This window comes from Bos mutus, chromosome 22, assembly GCF_027580195.1.
Source record: "Bos mutus isolate GX-2022 chromosome 22, NWIPB_WYAK_1.1, whole genome shotgun sequence".
Taxonomy (NCBI): Eukaryota; Metazoa; Chordata; class Mammalia; order Artiodactyla; family Bovidae; genus Bos; species Bos mutus.
Genome location: NC_091638.1, coordinates 63,323,897 through 63,345,027, shown reverse-complemented (window position 1 = coordinate 63,345,027; position 21,131 = coordinate 63,323,897). Strand labels below are relative to the sequence as shown.

At 60.9% G+C, this 21,131-nt stretch overlaps 1 protein-coding gene across 2 annotated transcripts in view; it reads left to right on the top strand.

The window, feature by feature from the left end:
- Nucleotides 1-4,468: 4,468 nt before the first annotated feature.
- Nucleotides 4,469-21,131, top strand: part of OSBPL5 (oxysterol binding protein like 5) — a 66,291-nt gene continuing 49,628 nt past the window's right edge. For both annotated transcript variants that reach the window (XM_070358881.1, XM_070358880.1), the window contains exon 1: nucleotides 4,469-4,625. The gene's annotated coding sequence lies outside the window, so the exon portion shown is untranslated. The remainder of the gene's footprint in view (nucleotides 4,626-21,131) is intronic.

The following is a 21,131-nucleotide window of genomic DNA, read 5'->3' as shown; positions in this document are numbered from 1 at the left end:
CCCTCACAGCAGTGCCCACCTCCATCCACACAGGAGGGCCAGAGGCAGAGTCTGCCGGCCCAGATTTCACCCCTGTGACCACAGGGAGGTCTGAGCGTGGGCACATGGCCATGTCCATGCAGCATCCAGCATCGCGCATCCCACACACAGCCTCTGGAGCCCACGTCAGTGGTTCCTGTGGGGTCCCTGAGTGTCTTGGTAAATAACACCTTCCTGTCCCTCCAGGTAGAACAAGTGCTGGGGTTTGAATGTGTCCTCCTGAAGGACAGGGGTGCGTATGTGAGAGAGAGAGACAGAGGCACAGAGAGGGAAACAGAGAGACCGAGAGGGAGCCATCCAGGCCAGGACGGCTCAGGAAGCCCGGGCCTGGTGCCCACATGACTCAGAATGCCCAAGGGAGCTTCTCCAGCTGAATTTCACAGGTTTCCCTGAGAAAGAGCAGAGAGCAGCCCCTCCCAGCCCCTACACCTGGCTCAGTGACTCAGCCCATGAAGACACCCTCTCAGGAAGACAGTGTCTCCTGGGACGGAGCAGGAGGGACAGGCACAGGGGTGCAGTGCCTCCCTGCGGGAGCTGAGGCCGCAGGGACGGGGCTGGAGGATGACCCCTCTCGGCACGCCCAGCCCCAAGGAGGGGCACGGACAGCTGGCCTCCCGCACCTCAGCTAGATCTCCAGGCGTTCAGTCCTGCCTAAGCCTCTCCCCGGGCTTCCCTGGTGGCTCAGCTGGTAAAGACTCTGCCTGCAATGCAGAAGACCCAGGTTTGATCCCTGGGTTGGGAAGATCCCCTGGAGAAGGGAACAGCTACACACTCCCAGTATTCTTGTCTGGAGAATCCCATGGGCAGAGGAGCCTGGCGGGCTACAGTCCATGAGCAACTAACTTTCAGTCCATGAGCGACTTTCCCTTTCAGGCCACTCCCAAGCTGCCTGGCCTGGAGCTGGTCACTTCACCTCGACAGGGTGGGGATGGTAACCCTTGTCTCCGGGCAGAGGAGAGGTTGCAACCTAGCATGCCCAGAAAGTGAGGACACAGCGCCTGGCACCTGGCAAGCTGGCGATCAATGCCGCAGGTGTTCTTACGATGGACTGCTGGGCTGTGGAGACCACACTGGGACCTCATGTACCCCTCGCAGGGGCGTCACCTCAGCCCCGCTGCACAAGCGAGGAAACTAAGGCTCAGGAGCTGAGGGTCTCCTAGCAAAGAGGCTCTGAGCTGCCCCTGAGTGTCCAGCAAAGTCCACAGGCCGCATGCTAGGGATGGATCTGCTCTGCAGCCAGCAGAAGACAGCCGGCCCAGGTTGGCCTGTCCTGGCCGATCCCTGGGCCACTCCGCTGCTGCCCTGGGCCCAGTGAGGAGGCGGGGACCCAGCTGCACCCCTTATACCTGGGCCTTATTTTCCTTACCTGAGAAATGGGGAAATAGTCACTGCTGCCTCTGCCGCTCCGCAGGCATGAAAGTACCCAGCACCCACCTGGCTCAGGCCCCTTCCGGGGGGCCAGCCCAGCCAGCTCCCGCCGCAGCCCACCTGGGAGGCACCCTGTCAGACACCCCTGTTCCTAAGCGTTCTGGCTGCTCTGCCCTGCCCGGTGAGGCAGCCAATGCAGCGAGGGGACAGGGGCCCCCAAGGGTTTCCCTCTGAGCCTGTGGTCTTCTTCATCAGCAGGGTGGAGGGGCAGAGCTCAGAGGCTCAGGGACAGCTCTGGACCAGGCTGTGGGGGAGCAAGAGCCTGGAGACCTTTTGCTGGCTCGGTGCCTCTGTCTCCCCGCCTGTAACCTGGAGCCTGTTAGGACCTGCCTTCTAGAACTGGGGGGAGGATTGGAGTCATCATTTAGAGCCCCTTGGCATGGCACTGGGGACAGGGTGGCGGTCTACCTGCAAGACCCGTGGGGGCTCCTGCAACCCCCATGGGTGGACCACCCAGAACTAAGAAGCGACCCCAAGGGTGACAAGCACACCCCCTCGAGAGCAGGGTGTCTCGGCCTTGGAACGGCTGACATTTGGGGCCAGACTGTTCCCACCGTGGGTCTCTCTCCTGGGTGTGATGGGTGTTTGCTGGCCACTCTGGCCTCCCCCAACTGGAGTCCAGGAGCACCCTCAGCTGTGACAAGCAAGGGTGTCTCCGGACACTACCCGAGGTCACCTCGAGGAGGAAGGCAAAATGCGCCCAGCTGAAGACTGGTGGAAACTGTGGAAACTGTCTTAACTTTAAACTGTGTTCACCTGAGAAAGAGTTAAGTCCTCCGTACCTGCTGCTGCTAAGTCGCTTCAGTTGTGTCCGACTCTGTGCGACCCCATAGGCGGCAGCCTACCAGGCACCACCATCCCTGGGATTCTCCAGGCAAGAACACTGGAGTGGGTTGCCATTTCCTTCTCCAATGCATGAAAGTGAAAAGTGAAAAGTGAAAGTGAAGTCTCTCAGTCGTGTCTGACCGTCAGTGAACCCATGGACTGCAGCCTTCCAGGCTTCTCCGTCCATGGGATTTTCCAGGCAAGATTACTGGAGTGGGTTGCCATTTCCTTCTCCAATGCATGAAAGTGAAAAGTGAAAGTGAAGTCTCTCAGTCGTGTCTGACCGTCAGTGAACCCATGGACTGCAGCCTACCAGGCTCCTCCGTTGACTGGATTTTCCAGGCAAGAGTACTGGAGTGGGGTGCCATTGCCTTCTCCGTACCTGCAGGGGGCCTTTAAAGAAATCTTACCTCTCCCAGGCAGATCATGGGAGATGTCCTAAACTCAGAACCAGGGCTGCTCTTCAGAGACCTGTCAGCCCCTTCCTCTGGGTTCACTTGAGGGGTCTGTTGCTTCCCCGGGGACTCACGGAGTCCTGGCCCCTGAGACAGGTGAGGAGACCGAGGCGCAGAGCTGCACGGCAGCTCCTGGACGTGAAGCCCGCCCAGTGCGGCCCCACGGCCCCTGCGGCCAGCCCCCGGGCTTCTCTGCCCCACACTCGGCCAGGTGCCCCTTTGACCTCAGCGGTGTCGTTTCATAAACGTGAGCTGGCTTCAAGCAGCCAGCATCACAGTGACTGGAGACTCTCCCTACTTCAGGCCCCTGAGACCTCCACCCCAGGGGACGGCGGCTTTGTTTTCTTCCTCCATTCCCTGTGGGTTGGCCCTGACAACCAGCCATTGGCCAGGCTGCCGGCAGCCGCACCCAGCCCCAGGCAGAAGCTGTGAAGAGCCTCCAGGCTGGTCTCCTCAGCCCGTGTGTGCGGAGCAGATCCCACCCCGACGAAGCGGAGAGGTCCCATCATGGCCCTGAGCATCTTGTCTGAGCAGCTCTGCATCCAGAGGCCTCGCAAGGTGACGGTGAGGTGGGACGAGTCCCGGGGGTGAGGCCAGACCCACCCCGCACACCGCACCCCTTCACCCACCGTGCTTTGATGCCCTGGGGGAACCACCCCTGGCCCAACGGGGTGGCCATGAAAATGGCCATGGTCTGAGGCCACCCACCTGGCTGGTTGGGGCAGAGCTCTGGTAGGAAGTCCTGCAGCCGCTCCCCTGCGAGCCTGTTCCAACTCAAGGGGCCGGAAGGGGCCTCTCTGGGCAGCCCCCCAGCTCCGCCTGGCGGTCAAGCTGCTTCCTTCTGACCACCAGGCTCAGGAAACGCTCCAGCAACATGGGGTGCCAGGGCTCAGCCGAAAGTCAGTCGTGCCCCTTAGAAGGGAGCAACTGAGACTTTGGAAACCCTATCTGGTCTGCCAGGCCTGGAAGTGGGTGGGCCTGGCTCCAGCTGGTCTGCCCCTGGGGGACAGGGTGAGAGGAAGACCCCAGCAGGTCCTGGGGCACCCGGGAAGGGCTGGGGGAGACCCCTGACCTCCTCCACTCCCCCTGGGGTTGTTTAGCAGAATTAGAGCCTCTTATGTGTACAAGAAGGTTTCAGGGTCTAAAACGGTCTCTGAGGGCAGAAGGGGTGAGGAGGACACAGGAGGAAATTCACAGGAAGGCAGGCTCCTGGCAAAAAATAAAAAGGAAAATAAATATATATATGTATGTGTATGTATATACATCCTGAGAAAGAGGTGCTGTTAGAAACGCCAGTGTGAAGCAGTGTCCATCTAACCACACACGGGGGACAGGGACAATGGCCTCGGAGTTCTGGGCTTCCTCTTAAGCTCTGGTGGCTTCCACCTGGGGGAGAATTGGTAAGAGTCTTGGGCTCAGAAAGAGAGGGGTCTCCCCACACCCTGGCTGGGAGCGGGGTGCTGGAGGCCTGCAAGCATCTGTGACCACGACGGGCCCTCCCACACCCCTCACCCTGGAGGCTGACCCCAGTCACCGCCAGCACCCCTTTTCCGGAGGAGGGTCCGCACCCCCGTCGCGGGGCGGGCTGGGGGTAGGGGAGGAGCCCCGCAGCGGGACGGGTGAGCGGGGCGCAGCCCGGCAGGGGCGGGGGTCCGAGGCGCGCCGGCTCCGCACTGCGATCCCGCCCGGGTTTTGCGGCCGCCGCGCCCTCCGTCCCTCCGCCCTGCCTCCTCTCCTCCGCCCCGCGCTCCCTCCCTCCGCTCCCGCGGTTGGATCAGTCTTTTGGCATTTCCTGCAGCCGGGCCGCGTCGCCAGCTGAGCCCCCGCGCGCCCGGCCCGGCCCGGCCCGGCCCGGCCCAGCGCGCCCCGCTTCTCACGGTAGGAGCGCCGCGGGCGGGGAGGGGGCGGCAGGGCTGCGGAGGCGCCGGGGAGCGGGCGGGAAGGGGGCCGGAGGGGCTGCGGCCCGGAGGGTCGGGAGCGTCCAGCCGGCCGCCGGTTGGAGCGGGGGCGGGCTGCGGGGTCGGGGGAACCCCGTGCCAAAGTCTGCGGACCCGGGGGACAGGGGCGCAGCCCTGCAGCCCCCGAAAGTGACCGGCCCTGGGGAGCCCGGGGTGACGCGGGGACGATCGCAGACGCGGGCGGCTTTGGGGGGCGGGTGGTGCTGAACGTGAGGTGCGTCGGGTAACCGGGCTCCCAGTTTGGGGGGCTTGAAAGAGGCAGCCTGGAGGAGCCGCTTCTGTGTCCCCGCTCAGCCCAGACCCAGGGAGTCTTGAAGGGGCAGGGACTGCGGGGAGGACGCGTGCTACCTTTGCTTGGGGTCTGGATTGGGGTCTGGATTGGGGTCTGGCCTTCCAGCTCCGGGCTTGGTCTGTGTTCCCAGTGAGGATGCCTGAGCTCGGGAGTGGGGGGGGACCTTTGCTGTCCCCACCCCCCTCCTTCTCTAGACCACTGAGCCCCTGAAGACTCGGAGCCTCCAACATTGTTCCCGTGACATGAGTCTGCATGAGGGTCCTGTGCACCTGAGGATGCCTGGGTGTCGGGGAAGGGTGGGATGTGAGGTCGGGGTGCCAGCAGCCCTGGGGGGCAGCCACTGCCCCCTGGGACCCCCAGGGACAGCCTGGACCAACCCTCCACCCACCCCCACCCCGCCCAGCTCGGCAGTCTGCTGTGGAAGACCCTGGAATCGGGGTTCTGAGTGGCCCCCGGGGGGTGTGGACAGGCCCCGCCATGGGGAGGTGGGCTTCTCTGCCCCCAGTCATCATGGGCCAGGCCCCGGCCAAGCAGCTGGTTGGGTTTCCTCTGTCTCACCATTTGGAGGTTTTTGCAACTCGCTACTCGGTCTGCACCAGAGATAATCTGCCGGAGCCCCTTCAAGGTGCCTTTTACAGGCTGACCTCTGTGGTTCCCCCTGCCCCAGGGACGCCCCCAGGCCGGGTCCAGCCGCAGTCTGGTCACAGCCAGGGTGGGGACCTGTGTGGGCCGGGTGGGCCGGGTCCCAGACGTCAGAGCCCTGCCCTCAACAATGGCAGGCAGAGTGGTTGGCCTGTGGCTTTTACCCATTTCCCTGGCTGTGTGAGGCCACGCCACTCCTTGAACTTGACGGGCTTTGTGGGCCACCTGCAGTTGGCGGGTGCGTCTGGACAGCTCCCCTCGGGCTCCAGGTCTGTGGTCCCATTGTCTGCCTGCACCCATGCAGGGCAGGGCCCGGCTGCCAGGAGGGCAGGCACTCGGTGCGTCTGTGTGGTCTGTCTTGCCAGCTGTGTTTAGAGATGGTGACAAAGCAGATGGGCCAGGCGGAGGCCCGCCAGCTGCCGGGAGTCCTGGGCCCTTCCTGGGGAGGCCGCAGTGCCGACGTGGACCCATGTGGGCAGTGAATCCTGGACACCGGAGAAAAGCCCCTCATTCCTGGACCTGGGGGTCAGGCTGGCCTGAGTCGGGCTAAGGGATCAGCTGAGTCTCCAAAGGTCTGTTCCAGCTCTTTCCAGAATGCCGGCCGCTGTCCTTCCCCCCTAGGATGGTCATTACAGTGCTCAGAAGGTCCGGGGGTCAGTTTCTCTCCTGAAATCTGTCTTCCTGGAAGCTTCCTGAACTGTGCAGTCAGGTGACACGCTGCACTTGGAGGAGGGAGAAAACCTGGGTGACAGGCCAGTGCTTTCAAGGTTGTTGGGTGTTTTCAGCAGGTGTTTGGGGGACTTGCGCTTCCCGCTGATGCCGTGGTTAAGCCAGAGTATGCGCGTGTGTGGTGGTGCACACGCGCACACCCACACAATGCACAGGTGGACAAGAGCGCACCCAAGGTGATGGAAGCGTGCCCGCCCCGCTTCCCGTTCACTCAAGGGACAGGTGTGCAGCCGTAGCTAGGAAGAGTTACCCGGGTGAGGCCTGAACCCTGGGGCTGGGGGCTGTTCAGGGGCGCATGGCGTGCGTCAAAAGGATCCCCATCTTTTGGATTTGAAGGGAGGGGTCCACAGGTCGGGTAGAACTGCCTGGCTGCTCTCAGGAGTGGTGGGGAGCCAGGGCGGCACAGTCAGGGAGTGGGGGCAGGGTTGAGTGGCCCCTCCGAGGGCCGGGCGTGCTGTTCGAGGCCGTCACAGAGGAGCAGAGGGCTGCTGTCGGGGCTGGACTTGCCCTGTGAGCCCTCGGGTCGAGGGAAAAGCCCCGGGGATGAGCTCTGTGCAGGCCTGCAGCTGGCCTTGGTGGCTTGTCACCTTCAGTGGCTGGGGAGCTGTGTGAGCAGATAGAACTCGTCCAGGGAATGGTGGTGTTGAGGACAAAGGACTTAGACTTTGGATTATGTGTCCTCCAGCATTGCAGCTGCTCCAAGCCAGGATTCCTGTGTGCCCGTGGGTGTAGAGTTGTCATATCCTGGTATCCCACTAAGGGGAGTGGGCACCCGCTCTGTGGTCAGGATTGAAGTCAGGCCCCATCGAAGGCCAGGGCTTAGATGCGACTTGGGTCTGGGACAAAAGGACTCTGGCTTCGAGTTCTTTGTCCAGTGAGGTAGCTGGGGAATCGGCCGTCAAGGTAAGAAGCGCTGCACACCCAAGACATGGAGCCACCTGGAAGTGCCCCTGGGAGTCCCCGAGGAGGGAATCCCTGCGCCCGCATCACAGGCCCTTGGGATTCAGAGAGGGAGGCTCGAGGACCGTTGGGAGGGGCCCTGGAACCACCCGGCCGGGCCCGGGAAGCCGCAGGGCCGTCAGAGAATTGCCAAGGTTATCTGGGTCATGAAGCCAGTGAGAGACTGTTCCCACGGCGCAGGACACGAGCGAGCCTGGTTGGCCAGCCCCAAGGGACCCACTGGGCCCTTGGCAAAAGCCTCAGAGCCAGCACTGTGCTCACCTCTCAAGTCCACCCTCCACCCACTCCTGTCTCCAGACTGGCCTCTGCTCCTCCCTTCCAAGGTGCGAGGCTTCGTTTTCTCAGCACCGTGATCCATCGTCTCTGAAACCACCTCCATCCTGCACTCGTTCAGTTGAGTGGATGGATACAGAGAGAGCAGCTGGGCCCACGGCAGGCAACGTGTTGGCATTTGGGTTATCCTTCACTCGTTGCCTGATGTACGCTGGGGCTCTGACCCCCAGCCTGGCACACAGTAGGTGCTGGTATCCCCTGGGGCTCTGACCCACAGTCTGGCACACAGTAGGTGCTGATGTACCCTGGGGCTCTGACCCTCAGTCTGGCACACAGTAGGTGCTGGTGTTCCCTGGGGCTCTGCCCCCCGGCCTGGCACACAGTAGGTGCTGGTATCCCCTGGGGCTCTGACCCTCAGTCTGGCACACAGTAGGTGCTGGTGTTCCCTGGGGCTCTGACCCTCAGTCTGGCACACAGTAGGTGCTGGTGTTCCCTGGGGCTCTGACCCTCAGTCTGGCACACAGTAGTTGCTGGTATCCCCTGGGGCTCTGACCCTCAGTCTGGCACACAGTAGGTGCTGATGTACCCTGGGGCTCTGACCCCCAGCCTGGCACACAGTAGGTGCTGGTATCCCCTGGGGCTCTGACCCTCAGTCTGGCACACAGTAGGTGCTGGTGTTCCCTGGGGCTCTGCCCCCCAGCCTGGCACACAGTAGGTGCTGGTATCCCCGGGTCTCTGACCACCAGCCTGGCACACAGTAGGTGCTCAAATGAAGCAGTAGAATCGTCTTTGCCCAGGGACACCCCATCCTGCCTTTCCCTCCTGGTCTGTGGGCCTCACCAGCATTGGCAAGTGGGACACCTGAGTGGCCTGTGCCCTCGGAAGGACGGACCCAGCCTGCCCCCTTCCCAGGGGTCCTGCCATTCCTGGATTGGAAGTATTGTGTGCAGAGTAGCTGACCTGGGGGAATGCCTGATATTTACTGGGTGAATGGAAGGGGGCCTAGGCTGCCCAGGCCCTCTCTGACCCTGGCTGAAATGGAGAGGGGGGAGCTGCAAGGGTGTCCAGGCCCCACAGCTGGGCAGCGCCACTCATAACCCAGTGAAGGACTACTTTACAGGTTAACGAGCACATGAAGCGGGGGTTATGGGGCACCCCCTCCCACAGGCCGCTGGCCAGCCTGACCGTTGTGACCAGCTAGGGGTCACTTTCCTTTCTTCAAGGCCAGGGTGGGATTGGGGACCAGGATTAGACAAGTCCCCAGGAAGGCAGAAGGGGCGATGGCCCAGAGGAGATGAACCAAGCCAAGGGCCTGCTTCTGAGCCAGGAGGGAGGGAGCCTTTCGGTCCTTGACAGACAGTGGGCAGGGGCAGTGCCTTTGTTCCTTCCCTTGCTGGCTGGGTCACAGCCAGTGCGGGCCCATTTTCAGCAGCTTCCACTTGAGTAAAAGTGCGTTCGCTGTGGGAGGGTTCAGGTGGCGGTATTGATGTGCCCGCCTATTGGGGTGAATACGGCACAGGGGAAGTGGCTTAAAGGGCCAGGCCTGTGCAGGGCGTGGGGAGGGTGGGGCGGTGGGGCAGTCTGTGCCCGCCTGTGCGAGAGCCCTACGGCAGAGCCCGTTAATGGGCCGGGGTCTCCCAGGGGTTTGTCACTGGGGCTGTGCTGGCTGCAGGGGCAGCTCCTCGGGGGCTCTCTCCAGCCTGCCCTTGCTGGGAGAGCCGCGTCCCCAGGAGCCCAGAGGGAGTGGCCGGAGGGTGAGCGGGAGAACAAGACCTGCCTGGCCTGTCGGGGAGGGTGACGCTCACCCACCCCACTCAGGGGTCACCGTGTGGGGCGGGGCGGAGCTGGGGAGGGACCGGCCCCTGAGGTCTGCAGACTTGAGCACGGAACCTTCCAGGTCAGAGAGCCCAGGGACAGGCCTCCGCTGTTATTTATTGACACGTTTGCTCAATGTGTTTTTATGGCTTTGCTGCTGGACTGGGTGTGGGGCGGGTGTCACAGCCAGTCCTCACTCACCCTCGGGGGGACACCCAGAGGTCCGGGGCCCTTGCACATCCTCCTGTGGACCTTGAGCTTGTGGGGCTCGTCACTCCAACCCCGAGGACAGGGAATGGGAGGAGTCCCCTTCCCCCACCCCGACCCGCCTCCCAGGGGGAACCTGGGGTGGCATCTGGGGCAGGGCTCTGAGAGTGTGGCCAGACGTGGCCACGGACGAGCCCCTGCCCGCTCGGGACGCCTCTATGTCCACATCCTCGGTGCCCCGGCCGAGGCCTTCTCTGGATCAGTGCTCAGCCACCTAGAGGGACAGGACAGGCCCTCCTGCATAACCCTGTCCCTGCGGGGAGTCTGGATCCCTGTTAGCCCGTCTGCCAGCTGGCCTGGGCTGAGCTGGCCGCCCCCAGGGCCCTGGTGCAGGCCTGGGGTTGGAGGTGGGCCTGGGGTAGATAGCGCCAGGCATCATGGTGGATTTGGGGGCTGAGCCAAGGAAGAGGCTCGGGGATTCCTAGCCCAGGCCTTGGGGCCAGCAGTTTCTTTACTCTCCAAAGCTCCGTTTCCCCTTGTGTAACCCGGGCCCTCCGCAGTCCCAAGAGAAGTCAGGAAGTGGGTGACCATCGGCCATGTGTTGGTGATGTTGGCCAGGCACATGGAAGGGCCTGGAGGTCTGGGGAGGGCAGGGGGGCTGAGGCTTCATTTTAAAGCCCAAAGGTGATCGCAGGTGGGGAGAGGACTCCGCCCACAGATAGAGAGCTCCAGCTCCCTGCACCTAGATGGCCTTTAGCATTTAGCATCTCCTGAGTGCAAACTGACCCACAGAAGCAGCCTTTGTCCCGATGTCCTGAGTGAGTGCAGACACTCACCTGAGGCCTCCGTCTCCCCTCCCCAAGCCAAGCTGGGCTTGAGGGCCTAGGGCTCACAGGGTCCATGCAACTCCCACTAAAGAGACAAGGAAACCATTGCCCTGAAAATGCAGAGATCACCACATGTCCTCACCAGGCCTCAGTTTCCCCATCCGTGAAAGTGTCAGTCACTCAGTCGTGTTTGATCCCCATGGACTGTAGCCTCCCAGGCTCCTCTGTCTGTGGGATTTTCCAGGCAAGAATACTGGAGTGGGTGGCCATTTGCTTCTCCAGGGGATCTTCCTCACCCAGGGACCAAACCCAGGTCTCCTGGATTGCAGGCAGATTCTCTACTGTCTGAGCCACCGGGGAAGCCCTATCCGTAGGTCTCCCTTAAGACCCCCAGATCTTTGCCATCCTGTGTCCCACATTCCTGCCCGCCAAGACGGGAGTCCCAGGGCAGGAGCTTGAGAGAGGGGGCATCCAGAGGCCCATCTCTAGAGGGCTTGGGTCCCCAGCACCTGCCCTTCCCACTGCTTTATAGCTGAAGGTTCCAGCAGGTTTTACGTGGAAGAAAGTGTTCACTCATTGTCAAAAGTGTGAATGCCATAAGACTTGGGGTTGGAAATCTCTCCCCGAGCCCCTCGGGTTCACCCAGGACTTGGTGTCACTGAAGCGGATCCCTGCTGCTGCCCGTAGTCTCTGCAGTCCTGGGGCAGGGCAGGAGGGGGCTTTGCTAGTCGCCCACGAGGGCCGCCCCGAGTGAGCCCTTTGGGGGGCCTGGTGCCCCTCCTGCATCCTCCACCCGCTTCTGGAGCGGCCGGCAGCCCACTTTGAAGAGCCCTGACCCACTCCAGCCCACCCACACTGCTTCCGCTTGGGACCCTGCTCTGAGTTCTCCGCGCTGCCTCTGAACTCAGCTCCCGGCCCTAGGGACGGGTCCCCTGGGGGGCAGGACCCACAGGCAGGACCCGAAGGTTGAGTGAGTTTTATCTTTCCCCAGATCCCAAATCCAAGTACTGATGCTGTCGTAAACAGTGTGTATCGTGCCTAAAAACCGTATGAAAATCCTTTTACCGTTTTAATCTAGGTGTCTAACCAATGTATTTATTCTAATAAGTATACTCTCAAGCTTTTTAAAAAGAGGGGGATGGGAAGAGGCCCAGCCCTTGGTCCTGAGAGGCTAGGAGAGTTTGGGGTTGCCAAGGCAATGGCACCCCACTCCAGTACTCTTGCCTGGAAAATACCATGGACGGAGGAGCCTGGTGGGCTACAGTCCCTGGGGTCTCTAAGAGTCGGACACGACTGAGCGACTTCACTTTCACTTTCATGCATTGGAGAAGGAAATGGCAACCCATTCCAGTGTTCTTGCCTGGAGAATCCCAGGGACGGGGGAGCCTCGTGGGCTGCTGTCTGTGGGGTTGCACAGAGTCAGACATGACTGAAGCGACTTAGTAGCAGAGGCGACACGTTGACCCAGAAACATCAGAATTCAGCCCCACTGGGTGGCCCGGAGGGTGAGGACAGTCAGGAATGGGGCCCGGTTGCTTGTCCATTTCAGTGGCCAGGGTGGGTCATCCTTGCTGGTCAGTAGTGAGCTCTGGAGGCCCCTGGAGAGAGGGGAAGGCGTCCCACACACACACACCGAAGTGGAGTTTCAGTGCTCAGCCTGCCGCCGGGACCTCGGCCACGCAGTCCCGCTTTTTTTCCCACGTAGACCTTCCCTGGGCTGGGTGTCTCCCCCACCAGCAGCAGCGGAGGCCTGTCCTGCAGGAGAACCTTCCAGCCGCCTGGCGCTGGGCCGGTGCCCTCTCAGCCTGGGGCAGCCCCCACCCCCCAGCCCCGCCCTGCTCTCCCAGGTTGCTGGGCGCTCACTCTGTTGTAATCGGCACCTCTGTGCCTTAGCAGGTGCTGAACCCCTGCCTGGAGCGCCCTTCCCGCTGGCCTGGCAGCACCCAGCAGGCCTGCGGGGAACACACCAGGCGTCTGGGCAGCGCAGCCCCGGCCCACCACCTTGTCTGCGGGCCCTGCATGGGTCCACCTCGCCCCTTATCTGCGCTTCTCTTTTGCCCGAAATATACTATATTAAGGGTGGCTTCCCAGGCGGCGCTCATGGTAAAGAACCCACCTGCCAGTGCAGGAGTCATGAGACATGGGTTTGATCTCTGGGTCAGAAAGATCCCCTGGAGGAGAGCGTGGCAACCCACTCCAGGATTTTGCCTGGAGAATCCCATGGACAGAGCACCCTAGTGGGCTGCAATCCATAGAGTCACACAGAGTCGGACACAACTGAAGCGACTTAGCACATATTATATTACGTTTTATAAATATTTTTTAAACCGAGGTGACGCTGATTTACAAGAGGATGTCGGTTTCATGTGTGTATAGGATGTGTCTGTGGTACTTCGAGCTCCGTATCCTCCGTGGCGTGCTCACACAGGGTGGTCTGCACCCCATCCGGCACCGATGACCCCTTTACCCATGTCACACGCCCGTGCCCCCCAACCACGGCCCCTCTGTATCTTTTTGGCTTGTTCACTTGTTCTGGCTTTTTTGTTTGTTGCTTAGATTCCACATACGAGTCAGACCCTGCAGGGTTTATCCTTCTCCATCTGACTTGTTTCATTTAAGCGTAATGCCCTGGGATCCATCTGTGTTGCCTCAAACGGCAGGCGTTGGTCTTCTCTCGTGGCTGAGCCGCGTTCCACTGTGGACACACCACCTCTTGGTCCAGACCATCCCTTCTCCCCTGGGGCTGGGGCCGGTCTCCGGGCCAGAACCCCGGGCCAGGCCCTCGCCTCCGCCCGCTTGCTGGGAAACTGTCCCTTGTTTCCTGACGGGTCAGTGAGCCGCTGCTCCTGTTTGTTTGGTTTGGGTGTTTTGTTTTAGGCGGTGGCAGGCGGGTCACGGGAGCTCATTAACCCAGATGCCCTGAGTCTACTGTGAGCAGCGCCCTGGAGAGGGGGCTCCTGACTTGCCGTGGGGGTTCTGAAGCCTCCTGTCCGACCACATGGACGCCGAGCTGTGCAATGGTTGCATCGTGGGCTCAGTGGTCCAAGAACCAGGCGAGAGCGCCCCCAGCTCGGACACGTCACTAGCCAGGGGGCCCTGGGCGGGTCCTGTAAGCTCCAGGCCTCAGTTTTCCCATCTGTGAAAAGGGCACGGCAGCACTGGCCCTGGAGATGAGAGGAGGACACGTCTGAAGCACAGAGCTGGCCCCCGCCGATGGCACAGCCGTCCGGCCCGCATCGGCCGAGGCTCTGCCAGCCGGGAGGGATCGTTCCTTATCCTTGATTGCAGTTCTGATTAATGATTAATGGCTGGGAAAGGTTTACACACAGAAACCACACGAGAATAAAACCGATCCCGCCTCATCGAGGTCCTGACCTCTGGCTCCGCTTGCTTCAGGCCGGGAGCCCAGAGTTCCAGCGTGGGAACTGACCCCCGCCTCCGCGGTCCCCCCACGGGGGCGCGGAGCTGACGCCCCCCGTGGCCCCTGCGCCTTTGCCGTATTTGGGCGAGTCCAGAGACGAGCGCAGGGCCTGTGGCTGCATGACAACTGTCGCATGACAGTCACGCTGACTTCACGCCCTTCTCGCTTCCCGTAATCCCGGAGTCATGGAGAAGGTGCAAAAACACGAAAACGTAGCCTTTGTAGCTTCTTTCGGCCATGGTGGTCTTGAGTGCCCGTGCCCCGTTGACTTTCCTTATTTTCCATCATTGAGGGAGCTCTTGGGCCTCTGGTGGCTCAGACCATAAAGAACCCGCCTGCGATGCAGGAGACCTGGGTTCCATCCCTGGGTCAGGAGGATCCCCTGGAGAAGGGAACAGCAACCCACTCCAGTATTCTTGCCTGGGCAATTCCGTGAACGGAGGAGCCTGGCGAGCTACACAGTCCATGGGGTCTTAAAGAGTTGGACACGACTGAGCGACTAACACTTTTCATAGGCCCACTGTTCTGTCGAGAGGCCTTGGGTCAGTTCCATCTGATCCCGTCTTACGCTGGGTCTCCTGGGGCACGTAGGCAGGCGCTCCTCTGGGGTATGGGCCTGGGGTGAGGTCTCGGGGTCCCAGGGGGAGCACATAAGCAGCGCAACTGGATGGGGCCACGTGGCTGCCATGGACACCCCAGCGCACGTAGAGGGGAGCCAGCCTTTCCCCTGGAGAAGGACACCCAGCCACGGGTGGTGCTGAAGAGTCATGGGGTGGGCGTGGGGACCCAGCCCGGGTGGGTAGGTTGGGGATGCGTCTCCTGGTGGATGAGGTCCTCAGCTCACTGTGCCGTCTGGGTTCAAGATGCCCTTTCCTAGCGCATCCCCTGGCGTTCCTGGCCTTGGAGACCCGCCAGGACTGTCTGTCGCCTTGAATCCCTCTGGAGGGAGGTCTTTCTTCCACCTCTGCGTGGGCTGCAGGCTGACAATCAGCTCCCAAGTGCACACACAGATGTCAGCCAGGGTCCCCCGAGGGGTCGCTCAGTGACCAGTCATTCTGTTAATTAAAAGCAAGAACTACATGTAAAGTGATGACTGTAGTTGATACACTGTTGTAGAATTGAAATTCACTGGGAGACTGGAACGTAACTGTTCTCATTAAGAAAAAAATAAATACCAATATGTGAGCCGACGGATGTGCTAATTAACTAGACTGGAAGAATTCTCTCTCACTGAGACATGTATCGGATCAGCATGACCTACAGGTCTTTAAATGTCTCGCTGTTCTATTTGCTGATTATACTTCAGTTAAGCTGAAAAGCATAGACTGAACCTGTGACGTCAATGGTCCAGGGAGGGTGGCTGGCTGAGGGTCTGCAGGTTCTGCCTGGAGCTGGGTGGAGCAAGGAGGGGCCCAGGCTGAAACACACCCCCGCCCCACGCCAAACCTGGGACCCAGATGGCGGCCAAGACCGAGACCACGGTATTTCCACGCGGCTGTTCCGTGGAAGCAGATTGCTGGTGGAAGGCAGCTGCCCAGTCGTCTGGTCTCCTGGGGCCTGGGTGCAGAGGGCCATTGGTGATGCTGGTACCCCAGGCCTCTGGGAGCTGGGGGACACCCTGGGCCACGGCCACCAGCTGGGAAGTGTCCCCGGCAGGACTCGGGCCCCTGTGCTGGGCATTCACCCTGGGAGAGAAACCTCCTCTCCTGCACTCCCCGGGTGTGGCCAGGGAGATGCCCCTGTTCCCGGGTGCTGGGTGCTGATCCATCTGTCTCGGGGAAGCCTGCTCGTGTGGGCATATTAGTCAGCTCTGGCTGCTGTAACGGACGCTACAGATGCTCGTCGTCTCCAGTCCTGGAGGCTGGAATCCCAGACCCAGTGGTGGGCAGGGCTGGTCCTCCTGAGGCCTCCCCCTGGGTGTGCAGACAGCCGTCTCCTCCCCGTGTCCTCACAGGGTCATCTCTCTGAGTGTGTTTGTGTCCTGACCTCCTCTTCCTGTAAGGACCCCAGTCCTGTGGGATTAGGAGCCCACCCTAGTGACCTCATTTTACCTTAACCACATTTTTGAAGACCCCGTCTCCACATACAGCCACATTCTGAGGTCCTGGGGGTCAGGACCCCAACACAGGGCTTTGGCCAGTGCAGTTCAGCCATGACCATGACCTTGGGCCCCCAGCACAGGGGGAGGACTCATCAGTGGGTTCTTGGGCTGTGTTTCTATTTTTATTTCCTGCGAGGCCCAAATGTTTGTAGGGAGTAAGATTTTGTGGTGATCAGAGCCTCTTCCACCCATAAATGTCTGGAAATGTTTTCAGACTTCGCTCCTTTGGATCCTGATGGTCTTATATCTGCCCGGGATCCCTTGGCCAGCATTTCCAGTGCCTGGACTTGGAATGGAGGCAGAAGCCCACACCATATGAGGTTCTCACACAAACACCCAGTCACGCTTATCCGCGTCTGAGCTCCACCTGTGGGCAGGGAGTCGTGGGCGTCTGTGGGGTCAGCACGGCTGCGGCCACCAGGTCCTACTGCTCCCTGGCCTCCCGCCTGCCGGACAGCACCCCCTGCCAGCCTCAGCATCTGGGCTTCCCCTCCCCACTGCCTGCCGTCCAGTCCAGCAGACACCCTCCATGTGGAACCAAACGTGGCCTTTCTGGCGGGCTGGGTGGCCAAGCGGACGCTGAGCCACCGGGCCATTCGTCCCGACGCTCGCAGACCTTTCTGTGCCCGCGGCCGTGTGCAGAGTCCTGAGGGCGGAGTGCGTGCTCCCTACCATGCTGGTGGGGGTCTTCCCCGGGGTCCCCTGCTCCTCCCTGTTACCAGACCTGATGGGCTCCTGGAGGATGCAAAGGGAGGCCCATGGAGACCTCCACCCAGAGCCCAGGAGGGGAGCAGACCCTTAGCTGGGAGTAGCAGACGCTGTTTCAGGGAGTGGCCCCGGGCGCACCTAATAGGTCTGACCTTATGGGCTTCCTACCGAGAGCTCCCAGTGCAGAGGGAAAAGAGGCTTCTTCCGTGCCGAGTGGGCCCTTGAGGGGCTTCTCCCACGTGGGGCCGCCTCCGGCCCCCACAGCTCGTGTTCCCACCAGCTCGTGTCCCTGCCGTCCAGCAGAGCTGCAGATTGTTTTTTAAACTGCGGTTTAACAAATGCTGGGAGGAAGACACACAGGCAAATGACTGTTCTCCCGCCTGTTCATTATTTTTAAACTGTGTCGTTTTCCAGTTTATTTTTAAATCTCGAAAGCATAAAGAACATGCTGTTTATCTCTGGCGAGCCTCTTCTGCCCGACGTGGCCATTCATCACTTCCCAGTCCAGTCCGGAGCATCCCGCCTCTGGTCAGGCCCCAGTTGGCCTGCCAGGCAGGAATAACCCTGTGGAAACTGTGCCCCCAGGAACCCACTCCTTCAGGCCATGGGGGCCTTTCCCCGGCCAGAGCAGCATCCCCTGCTCAGCGCCAGACCTTTAAAAGCCTTCCCACGTTCAAGGAAAATCTTTCTAAAATGCTTTGCACACAATGCCTTGCAGCCTTGGGTATAAACGAGAAATAATTTAACCCTTTTCTGGAGACTTGGGTCATTGTTGTCATTCAGTCTCTAAGTCGTGTCTGACTCTTTGCAACCCCATGGACTGCGTTACACCAGGATTACCCGTCTTTTACCATCTTCCTGAGTTTGCTCAAACTCATGTCCATTGAGTTGGTGATGCCATCCACCCATCTCATCCTCTGTCGCCCCCTTCTCCTCCTGCCCTCAGTCTTTCCCAGCATCAGTGTCCTTTCCAATGAGTCGGCTCTTTGCATCAGGTGGTCAAAGGATTGGAGCTTCAGCTTCAGCATCAGTCCTTCCAATGAATATTCAGGGTTGATTTCCTTTAGGGTTGACTGGTTTCATCTCCTTGCAGTCCTAGGGACTCTCAAGAGTCCTCCAGCACCTCAATTTGAAAACATCAATTCTTTGGTGCCCAGCCTTCCTTATGGTCCAGCTCTCACATGACTACTGGAAAAGAACCATAGCCTTGACTATACAGACCTTTGTTGGCAAAATGATGTCTTTGATTTTTAATGCTTTGTCTGGGTTTGTCATAGCTTTCTTTCCAAGGAGCAAGCATCTTTTAATTTTGTGGCTGCAGTCACCATCCGCAGTAATTTTGGAGCCCAAGAAAATAGAATGTGTTACCGTTTCCACTTTCTCCCCATCTATTTGCAGTGTTTTTAGAACATGGCTAAGTCCACTCATTTATTTTTACTTAAGTACATGTGCATCTATGAGAAACCTTAGATTGTCACTGCAACTGGAGAATCACCCTCACCTGTAATGAATAGCAGGTAATCTAAAAATGCAGTGAGCTCGAAACACCAAATTATACCGTGGGTCACGCTGCCCCGTTTTGTCTGCTGCAGCTTTGCGCCCGAGGCTGCCCTGCTTCGTTAAGTAGAGAGATTCGTGGAGACGTCGCTGCGTAAAGACCCAGACTTCTCTCCCCTGACACCGTCAGGAGGCTGGAAAGTGAACTGGAGAGAGAGGCGCTTTCCCACTGAGACCCGTGATGACTCACAGTCCCCGTGTCACCCGGCTGCATCCGGCGTCTGCCCACGTCGTAGCAAAGTGTGATGTGCTCTTTCGGGTCTGGCTCGGGAGGCAGAGGGGGCTTCAACGGCCGATTCCAGGGGCTTCTGAGCACCGGCTCTTCCCTAGGAGTGGGCGGGGTGGGACGGAGAGCCTCCTGCTCGGAGCCTGGGAGGTGACCCCAACACAGCATCCCTGTTGCCTGGAGACCCTCCCCAGCGACAGCAGGCCGTTCTCCAGGGAGCACCAGCTTTCTCTGCTTGGTTTGGGCCGGAGTGGTGTGCTCGCCTTCAGTCTTGCTTCTCGTGGGAACAGACCAGGCAGGGCCGGTGTGGATGTGTCCCAGGTGGGGACAGGGGAGAGGCGCCCGGTCAGCTCCGTCTGAGGTCTGTGCGCTCTGCTGCGTGGAGAGGTCCCCTTCCTGCCATCTCAGCAGGGGGCCTGGGGGCACAGGGTGTCCCAGGCACATCCTCGGAGCGTCCACACTCACCTTTGGTTCAGGGCAGCTTTGAGCTCCTAGTGTGAGAGCCTGGGGCGGCCCTGACCCAGGACTGCAAGCTGGTAGCTTACAGCAACCAAAACGGACCCCCAGTTCCAGAGGCAGAAGCCCCAAATCAAGGCCCTGACGGGACAGGCTCCTTCCCAAGGCTCTGAAGGAGGGCTCTTCCTGCGTCTCCCCGCCTCTGGGGGCCCCGGGTGTCCCTGGACTTGTGGCCGCCTCCCTCCAGCCTCTGTCTCTGTGGTCACCTGGCCTCCTCCTGGGTCTCTGTGTCCTGTTCTCCTCTTATAAGGACACGGTCGTTGGACCAGGGCACCTGCTCCAGGACAGCCTCATCTTCACTCGGTCATGTCTACAGAAACCCTATTTCCTAAGGAGGTCGCCTCCGCAGCCCGTGAGGTTGGGATGTCCACATATCTTTTCCGGGGTGCCATCCTCCAGCCCGCCGCACCCAGGAGAGGGTGGCCACAGTGGGCAGGGGCCGGGAGCTTGCGGAGACTCCTGGAGAAGCAATGGTTAGGAGCTGGGCTCGGGCTGACTGCTGGGTGGGAAGGGGATGGCGTTCTGGGGACATGGGGTGACATCCCAGGACCCAGCGATCCTGGAGGTGGGGTCAGAGGGCTGCCTTACTATACAGATGAGATAACCTGTATACAGATGTGGCCACCTCTCGGGGCCTCCAGAGAGGCACAGACCCCTCAGGTGCCTGGCTGAGCGCCGGGCCTGACCGCTGGGGGGACCTCCCCACCAGGGAGGGGGCGTGTTTGGCTTCCCTGGGCCAGCGTGCGTCTCACGGCGCCCAAGCTCGCTGGACACAGGCTGCTGACCAGTGTCTGCAGGTGGGACACTGTGGTCCTTGGCCTCTGGCCGCTGACGTGCGCCCCTCTGGGCTCTCTGCTGCCTGCGTCCTGCGTCCTGCTCAGCTGGGAGACCTGGGCACACCAGGCGTGCCCGCTGCCACACACATCGCTCCGCCCGTCCCTGCCCGGCTGCCAGGCTCCCGGTGGGCCCAGGCCTGGGGAGTGAGCCCGGGGAGAACCGCTGCGCTTGCATCACCCATGCTTACCTGGGAACCGAGCAACACTCTCTCAAAAGAGCCGTCTCAGAGGGGGAAAGTGCCAGCCCCTCCCTGGAGCCCTGGGACTCTGGTTCCTGAGGGTGACTTGCAGCTGCCCTGAGCGCACTGCCTGTAGTCCCACAGGCCTTTCTGCCAAGACTTGGGGCGCTGGCACCCCGAGGCTGGGGTGACACTCCTGGGGGAACTGCTTCGTCCCTGATTTGCTTGTGTGTGTGTTTGTGTGTGTGTGTGTATGGTGAGCACTCAGGGTGGGAAAGGGAGACAAGGGCCTCGCACAGTCAAGTGCCAGCCCCTGGCACTCGGGGCACACTCGGCAGTGCCCAGTGTCCAGGCTGGTGGTGCCCCAAGCTGCCCAGTGGCTGGCCAGGGCAGTGACTGCCCATTGCCACGTCATTGAGAGCTAGGTCGTGACCAAAGAGGAAGGAAGGGAGTAGGGGGTGGCCTTCACCCTGGGGAGGGCATGTGTGTGCGCAGGGGCTGAGGGCTCAGGCCACCGACCCACCGGCGTCACCTCCAGGCAGCTCCTGGCTTCAGGTCTCGCTGGTGGGGCCACCTCCTAGGAGGCCCCAGAGGTTGTACAACCCGGAGCCCGAGAGAGGCTGCTGTGGGCACCCAGCAAAAGCGGGCACAAGTGTGCTGTTCAGTTGTGAAGCTTCCCCGTGGGCTGCCAGGGCTCCGAGCTGGTGACCGGCCACGTGGCAGCCCAGCGGAGTTCTGGGGGTGATCACGGTGGTGGGGAGAAGGTGACGGGGGGCTGGCAGCCAGCACCCTCTGCCCCAGCTCACATCATGGCCCTCTCCAGGCTGCCCGGCAGGAGACACGCTGGACCAGTGGTCTCCCAGGGGTGACCACCCCCAGCCCAGGCCTCTAGGAGCCGAGGGCAGCACCCGGACCCCGGCTCCCAGTCTTCGCCAGCTTCCCAGCTCGGGGTGTCTGGCATGGTGTGGTTGACCTTGGGGAGCCATTGTGAATCAGGGGGCATATCTTGGACCCCTGGGAAAGCCAGGTCATCAGGCTGGAGCCTCCCAAAGGCCCAGGGCGGGGCTGGAGGCCCCAGGCCACTCTGCAGTGGGCCAGGCCGGGGCCCAGCTCCGGGGGGTCCACGCTTTCGTGTGG